We start from the raw sequence: 8,429 nt of genomic DNA, 5'->3' as shown, positions 1-8,429 counted from the left end.
CCTAATAATAATGTTCATCAAAATCCAAGAATTTCAAGTATTCAAAGTGTTCATCCTCCTCCTAGCTCCAAATTCAGATTTTATACTTGTAGGACGAATTGGTAAGTGATTTCACTCTTAAAATGTTTAATTTACGTTGTTAAAGGTAACCCATAGCTAGATCTTGTTGATTAATGGCTAAATCTTTGAGTTTTGTTAATAATTAGTTAACTTAGGGTTTCAAAAGAGGGTTTTTGATTTAGGGAGTGGGCTTTGGTTTTGAGTCGTTATTTATGCTTGTTTATGCTTGTAATAAGTTGTGCTAAAAGATTGAGCTTTGATTTCACTTCTAAATGAGCAAATTTTGTGTCAAAATCCGCTCAGGTCGAGCACGGCCGCTCAGACAGTCGCTCCGTGCTTGTGGTCGTGCTATTATTAAGAACATGCCTAGTTATCCTGTACTGCAGACGCTCACACGGTCGACCGTGCGAGCGGCCGCAGTTTTTCTGTCATTTCCTCAAGTTTTTCATTCGGTTATCGGTCGACTTTTAATGATCCAAAACTTGTTTATAAGTCTTATATCATCATTTTAAGGTCAACAAAATTGATTAAACACATTCCTAAACACTTTGATTTTTACGTCAAATTTTGGTACTAATTAAGTCATTAAATTTTGGTACTAATTACGTCAATATGGTTTAAGCATTCTTGGATCACTTTTAGATCACCCTTGGAAATTGTGGCGTAGTTTAACTAGTTAGACCTTACCATTGGGATGCCTTTGTGATATTTTGATATTGTAAAGTAGGTTGTGATCGTTGTTGAAGTTTGGTTGTGGATCCTTGATGACCGTTGGACATTCTTAGCGTGATGTTAACTTGTTGTAGCCGCTCAAGGTGAGTTTCGTAACCCCCTACTCAATTGAGATTCGGGCTAAAAAGTGTACAAACTTGTTTGATCGTTAACTGAGTGATTGATTGTTCTATGGACGTATTGACTTATCACTTGGTAGATTTTGCTTTTGTTATGAATACATGTTGTGGTCGTTAACTAGATACCTTATGATATGATTCGAGACGTTATGTTGTGGTGTTTGTTAATGGACGTTATATGTGGTGTAGGACGTTATGTTGTGGTACGTGTTAATGGACGCTATATGTGATGTAGGATGATATGTTGTGATACGTGTTAATGGATGTGTATATGTGATGAAAGTCGTTATTGCATACTATTGGACGTTATATTATATACATTGATATATATATATGGACGTGGACGTAGACGGTGGATTGACGAATCCAAACCCGGTATGATCATTGCCACATTATAACAATATTTTGTTAAAAAGTTTATTCTATATATATATATATGGACGTGGACGTGGACGGTGGATTGACGAATCCACACCCGGCATGATCATAACCGTGGATTCGGGTTGTATAACCTGCATATGGATGATTATTGGACGATATTATATATGTGGACAATTATTGGTCGATATTATATGTATGGACGATTATTGGACGATAATATATGTATGGACGATTATTGAACGTGGACGTTGACTTGTATTGACTTGTGATAACGTGAAACCTTTTAGGGTTTCCTTGGACGTGATTAGGTGTTCTAATCCTTGTATATCGTTAACGGTTGTTATCCTGACACACTTGTTTCCTATTACTTGCCCTTACGAACTCACCAACTTTATGTTGACGCGTGTTAGTACACTTTTCAGGTGAACAGGTTAGCTCATAGACGTATTGGATGGTTAATTGCTTGATCATGCTAGACTTGGACTTGGACTTCTTGGATCCGTGATTCATTTCCCGAATTAGGGGTTATGCTTATGTGTGATCCGGATACTTGCATTATTGAATGGTTTGTATGGATTACTTGATCCTTTTTATGCATTTAGACTTACCCTACATAATTTTCATGTCGTGCTGTGCTTTTCTTGTGATACCCCATGATTCCGCCTTGGTGGGGTGTTACAATTTTTGACCCAATGATCAACCCAAGGACCTTTCCAACTCGTTTTTAAGCATAAATACACATCATTTGACATGAATAAACAAAACCCATATCTTAGTTTCAATTCATAACATCATACAAACCCGGATTCACCTCAAATTCAACCAAAACCCTAAATGAAACCCTAAATCAACCCAAATCATAAACTCAAATAAGGTTAATAACTTAAACAATAAGAGTTGGAAAATTGAGAAAGAGAAAGAGACAATTTCTTAATGAAAAAAACAATTAATCAAATAAGGTTATAATGTCTTTTGTATTAATAACTCAAAATTAAAATGACATATATCGATTAATGATTACGTTACTTGTCGTTTTAAAAATATATCAATCATGTTTTAGTTTATTGGTAGATAAATAATATATATATATAGATATATAGATATAAAGTTAGGTAATCTGTTTCAAAATTAAATATGTTAGAGTTAGTAGTTTGACTATGCATTTAATAATCCATGTTTTTCTTTTTCTTTTTTCCCTACTAATTGACATTCAAGTTGACTTGAAAATTAACAACCCTGCCAAAATAACACATTAAAGTATTAAACGGTAGCCATCCAGCTATCCGAAGTATGCATGATCTTTTTTAAAACTTGACCTTTGAGGGTCATAGATAATAAGCAATAAACAAAGAATGCCTTTTATGAACTCTTAAATGAGCTTTTCATATATTTAAACAAGAAATAAACTTTTTTTTCCGTTAAAAAATAAGAATGAAAATGGATCATAGTTCAAAACAAATAATTGATGTACCAACACACCAACTCTGGCTTATCTTTTATACAAAAATTTATTAAACAAGTGTAAATATGTTTTTAAAATAATCATCATTGTCTTTCATAGACCTTGAAGATGCCAATTCGTTTTGTTAATGAGAATCTTATGCTGTATCATGACAGGTCCGGCTTTTTAATATACTCCTAACATATTTGATTTGATGTGGAAAACAGAAACCATAAAACTTAGATAAAGTAGATGCATTGATATCATGAGAGGCTTAAGCATAGAGAAAATTTGGACGATCACACTATCGAGGGGCCGACTTTATAAATTCTATATATAAGCACATAAACAAATTACATATAATTAATTAGATTGTGTACAAATATAAAATTATATGAATCCTTAGCTTTATTTATTAACCGGAGTAATCTGACTAGTTGGTTAAGATGTTAGATATATTGTCGGGTCAAGTTTATTGTTCCTAGCCTAGGGACCTTTTTCCTGATTCGTTCTAAACCCAAAAATCTTTAAAGCCGACCCTGATTGATATGTTCGTCTAATAGTATTTCATTTTAAAGAATTCAAAAATCATGATCATTATTCGTAAAATGAGAAGGATAAAACAACTTTAAAATACATTTTTGACCAGCATTTTGCAAACCATACGCCTGAAATTGAGTCATCCATCATAACGAACTCTAGAAAGTATTTGGCACAATTTGAAAGTGAATGCCATTTGTGTAAAAATATATTTAACCCATTGAAGGACATTGAGGTTGATATGCTAGTATTTGATATCTTTTAAATATTTATTTCAAGCTTATTGAATTTCTCGTTTTCTTAATGATAATCTCTTAACTCCTAAGTGATCTTGACAAACTAAGCTTTTAGCTAATCAATTTTCCTTGTAGTTTTTAACCTTTACTTTTATTCAAGTGACGTATATGCACAGACATCATTTAGATTTAGAAATCCACCTAGTAACACACGGCTCATGTATTCTTTTACTAAAGGTAATACAGATTTGGCATTTTCCCCCATATATAACAAGAGTATTATGCCTTTCTTTTTTATGTATCGTTTTGTTGATAACGACTACTCTGGTGCTCTAATTGTCTTTCGCAAACCTAAATGAGCATATCGCATACATACATCTAATCATATCTATGTATATTATTAAATTAAATGTATGAGTAATTTTATAAATTTTAAATTGATTATATGACATTAAGGTGATAAATGATGTGACAAGTTATACTAATGTTAGTTGTATTAGCAAAAAACAATTACTTGAAAGAAAAAAATAAATAAAAAATAAATAAATAAAGATATCTTGTTCCTAGAATTTTCATTATGACCTCCCTATAAGGTTTCTATGATGACGAATTGTAATATTACTAACTTGATAAATACAGTTGCAATGAATTAAAGTCGATAAATATAACAAAGGTTGTGAAAGTTGAAAATACGAATACTTTGTAACGGCCATGGTCAACATCTCGTTGTCTAGGGTACGTGCAAGGTTTTACCATTATACGGTGAGGTTTCTCTGATGTCGCATACCGACTGAATGCTCGAAAAAAAATACGGTACTAACTAAACAAGCCAAAACAAACTCCATCTTATGTAATTACTCAAGATTTTAACTCGTTCTTTAAATGTAAAGCTCGAAACAAACCAATCTTGAATTAGAGTCTTCTTAAGTTAAACAAGTTGAACTCCAACTTTGCGTGATTCATGCCCAACTCAGATAGTTTACTCACCTATATCAATGACTTACAATTAAACAAGGTACCTTTTGGGTGGTATTATATATGATCGCGGATGACTAATATGTATATATTTTCTAACACAGTACTCACGTAATGTAACGATGCTCATGGTGGGGATGATGTGGTGGTGGTAACGATTGTTGGTGGTAGAGGCGACGTCGACTAATGTAAATAGTTGATGTAAAATTAATTGACGTAAAAGGTTAATGTAAATATTTTAAAAGATAACATATCGATAATGTAATTTAATCTTTGAGGGAGTTTTAGATCATTTTTCCACATAATTTTCAACAAAATGTGGTTTTTTAATGTTTAAGGGCACTTTAAAGGGCATTTGTTTTTTTAGTGTATATATATAGTTTGGAATACAACGTCATACAATATTATATCAACAAGGTGGACGTATTTTCCATATTTGATGATCACAACACTTTTTATCAATTCTTCCGTTTTACGATACAAGTTAGGCTTTTTGTCATTTTATTACATGAAGGCAAGACAATGCATTAGTGCGTCGACCATTTTCCGCAACTTACACATGGTGACAAGCTATACATAAACGCCACAAACAAATTTTGATCTTTCATTCATGTAACCTATCGGCCATTGATGTTGATTACTTGATAATTTTTGAGGGCTCATTCTATAGTATTCTATATGAGTAATGATATATCATAAAATTTGATGAATTTATAACATTACACATATATTACAACATATTGTATAAGTATGCAATGCATAACAATGGTAAATTTATCAAATTTTACGGTACAATCCGTACAAATAGCACTTATGATTCTATATGTATATACATTCATAAGAGCAAAACATTGTTCATAGTATTTTTCTATCTTTTTTTTATAAACTTGATGTTGAAATTCTTTTTGTTTTATTTTTGTATTTTTTTTATTGCAAATACTGTCATCTATACTACTATATAAACATTATATCCCTATGCCGAAAAGTTTACAATTTTGAGACATGCAAAATTATCATTTTACTCTTAATTAATTAACTTACACAACCATTCCATAATATTTTAAAAGATATTCACTATCCCTAAAAATTAGATATCTTTGTATCAATTATCAATACCACTTGACGCCGACGCCACCACATCTATCACAACTAATGTCATTCCCGCCGCATTGCGTGGATACCATGCTCGTAAAAATTTACAATTTGCTTGTGTTAGATGTACTAAAAAATAATGATGACGAAGACTAATATGTGTAAATGAAAATGAACTACAACTATAATATTATATATATATATATATATATATATATATATATATATATATATATATCACCTAATTTTAGATATTATGAGACTAATCTATTTGGTAGAAAATTTTGAGTTTTTTTTAAATATGTCAACTTTTGATAATTGATGTGACAATATCCCAGTACCTTAATACCTTCACCAAAAGTTTGACCCGTAAATACCTAGATTCGAATCTAATAGGGTGAAGATTTTGCTTCCAATTAATTGTCGTACAATTTGACGGTTTAATAAGAGGTTTTCTTAGGCCTGTGCTTATAAAATACATCTTTTTGAAGTTTCTTCACTGTCATATCAGCATAACATTATTCAGGACTTCCCTCAGGACACTCACTGCCTATAAAGACAACTTCTTCAGATCTTTTTCGCCACATTATCAATTAATTATAATTTATCTCACACACAATTACACATATATATACCCCACACATATTTAAAAAAAAACGTATAATTGCTACCCCACTGGAGCGTCTCTCATCTTCTTCTCCAAGACTATGACACAAGACGCAACCACTTAGAAGTTCAATGCCAATAACATCCCGCGTCCAAAATCTCCCAAGACGCAAGGGGCGGACGCTTATAAGCACCGCCCTTATAATTCTTGCAGTGACATCCGTCCTAAAATAAGCGTATGCATGGGCGGTATTAAAGGGGGGCAAGGGGGTCCAATGCCCTCCTCCAAATTTAAATTTTGTCATGTATTTTTAAATTTTTCATAAAATTTTAAAAATTTTCTATAGGTTTTTAACATTTTGCCCCTTTTTAGATTTATTTATCATAAGTTTTTTAAGTTTGCCCCCTTTGGAATTTTTTTCTGGTACCGCCTCTGAGCGTATGGATCATTTTTTTTTAAGAAAGTGATCTGTATACCACCCGATTTTGACTGTATATCACCAAATATGTTTCGTAGTATTATACTGTATAACACTTTAAAGCACATTTGATGGTGTACAAATATTTTTATTTTATTTTTTTATCATTGACCACACTTAATGAAGCCACCGAATCCGTAAAGAAATTTACGGAGATCATTAAAATACACCAAAGAATATTCAAAAAGTAGTTCCACCGTTGTCTCATAGTGCGGCTTGCATGCTAATATAGTAATATCACGACTCTTCGGAGGGTGGTATCTCAACTCTTTAAGTTGACAATTTAGCTTTTAAATCTAATAAAGAAAAAAGAAAATGCTAATGTAATTATATTCTATACTTATATGCATACAAAAATTTATATATTCTATATCAAAAGATTACCCATGAAATTTTATAATAAATATACAATTATTTAATATACCTTATATATTACCCTTAAGGCTTTATTATTAACAAATTAACCTTAGAAAATTATATGACATTAATCCTTTTTGTCAAGCAAAACTTATTTAACAGATAAAATTTAATTTTTCCTTAGTTTCTTTGTAAGTTCTCCTTTTGTGAGTATAATGGTGATTTTGTTCACATTACCTAATGAGGAATGACTTTTTTGATATAGATGTATGAAGCCCAATTCATATTCTGTGACTGATTTTGAAATTTTGTTCCTTAAGATGTTATTCAAAACAGTTAAAATCTAGAAACATTAATGAAAATAAAATGACGGCTAGGTAGTAGTCTAGTAGATATTGATGGTGGTTATAAAAACAAAATTTGTAATAATAATAACAAAATTTTTATATAAATAGCTCTAAAGAGATATATATGTCTAGCCATGCATTTTACTTCTCTTACAAACTTTTTTGGTGAAGCATATGCTTATTCATAAAGATTTTGAATGATGGCGAGAAAAAAAAAAAGATTTCAATTCTCTTTGAATATAAAATAAAAGAAATGATTAATCATTTTAACTAATCAACTTAAAAATTTTTTTAATTAGAAGATCATGACATACAGCATAATCAAGAGATAAGATTATGTAAGAATATCAGTTAAATCCACATGTCGAGTTTTAAAAATTTATAAAGATTTTTAAAAATAAATTTAAAAAAATTAATTATTTTCCACAAAATAAAATATCAAAATCCAAAACCATGGGTGAGACAGGAATCTTTATCACAAAACCTAGGTTGTAGAGCCAACAAGATTATTATTATTTTATAACCTTTTGAAAATTCGAGGAGGTTGGTGGTGAATGAAATGGATCTCACAAAGGATTCATCGAACGGTTACTTCATTGCCACGTGTCGATTCATTTTATGGCACACCGACACGTCCCAAACTTCAAATACTGACGGTCCTTTTTCCGTACACGCCTATCTTTTACTACGGACCATCTTGTTATCTTGTTTTTCTTTTCACTAAATATAGGTCCCTCTTTTCTTTTTGTTAAACAAATAAAATTAAAATAAAAATTAAATTCTCAAAAGTCAATAATTTTTCCATTAAATTAAAATTTAAAAATGACTCGTCAATTTAAACCATTAAATTTAATTTAAAATTGAAGATGTATTAATAAAATTGAAACGATTTTAAAAGATTTTCATCCAAACAAAAACTCTTGTGAATATCTTTTAAATAAAAGTTCAATTGAAAAACTTATTATTTTTTAACTTAGACTTTATAATATCTTCTATATATCGTATATTCATAAAGTGGTGCTATGCGATTTTTTAATTAAATAAGTCATTAAATTTCATCTACA

The sequence above is a fragment of the Erigeron canadensis genome, chromosome 6, assembly GCF_010389155.1.
Source record: "Erigeron canadensis isolate Cc75 chromosome 6, C_canadensis_v1, whole genome shotgun sequence".
Classification (NCBI taxonomy): domain Eukaryota; kingdom Viridiplantae; phylum Streptophyta; class Magnoliopsida; order Asterales; family Asteraceae; genus Erigeron; species Erigeron canadensis.
Note: the sequence above shows the minus strand (reverse complement) of the source record.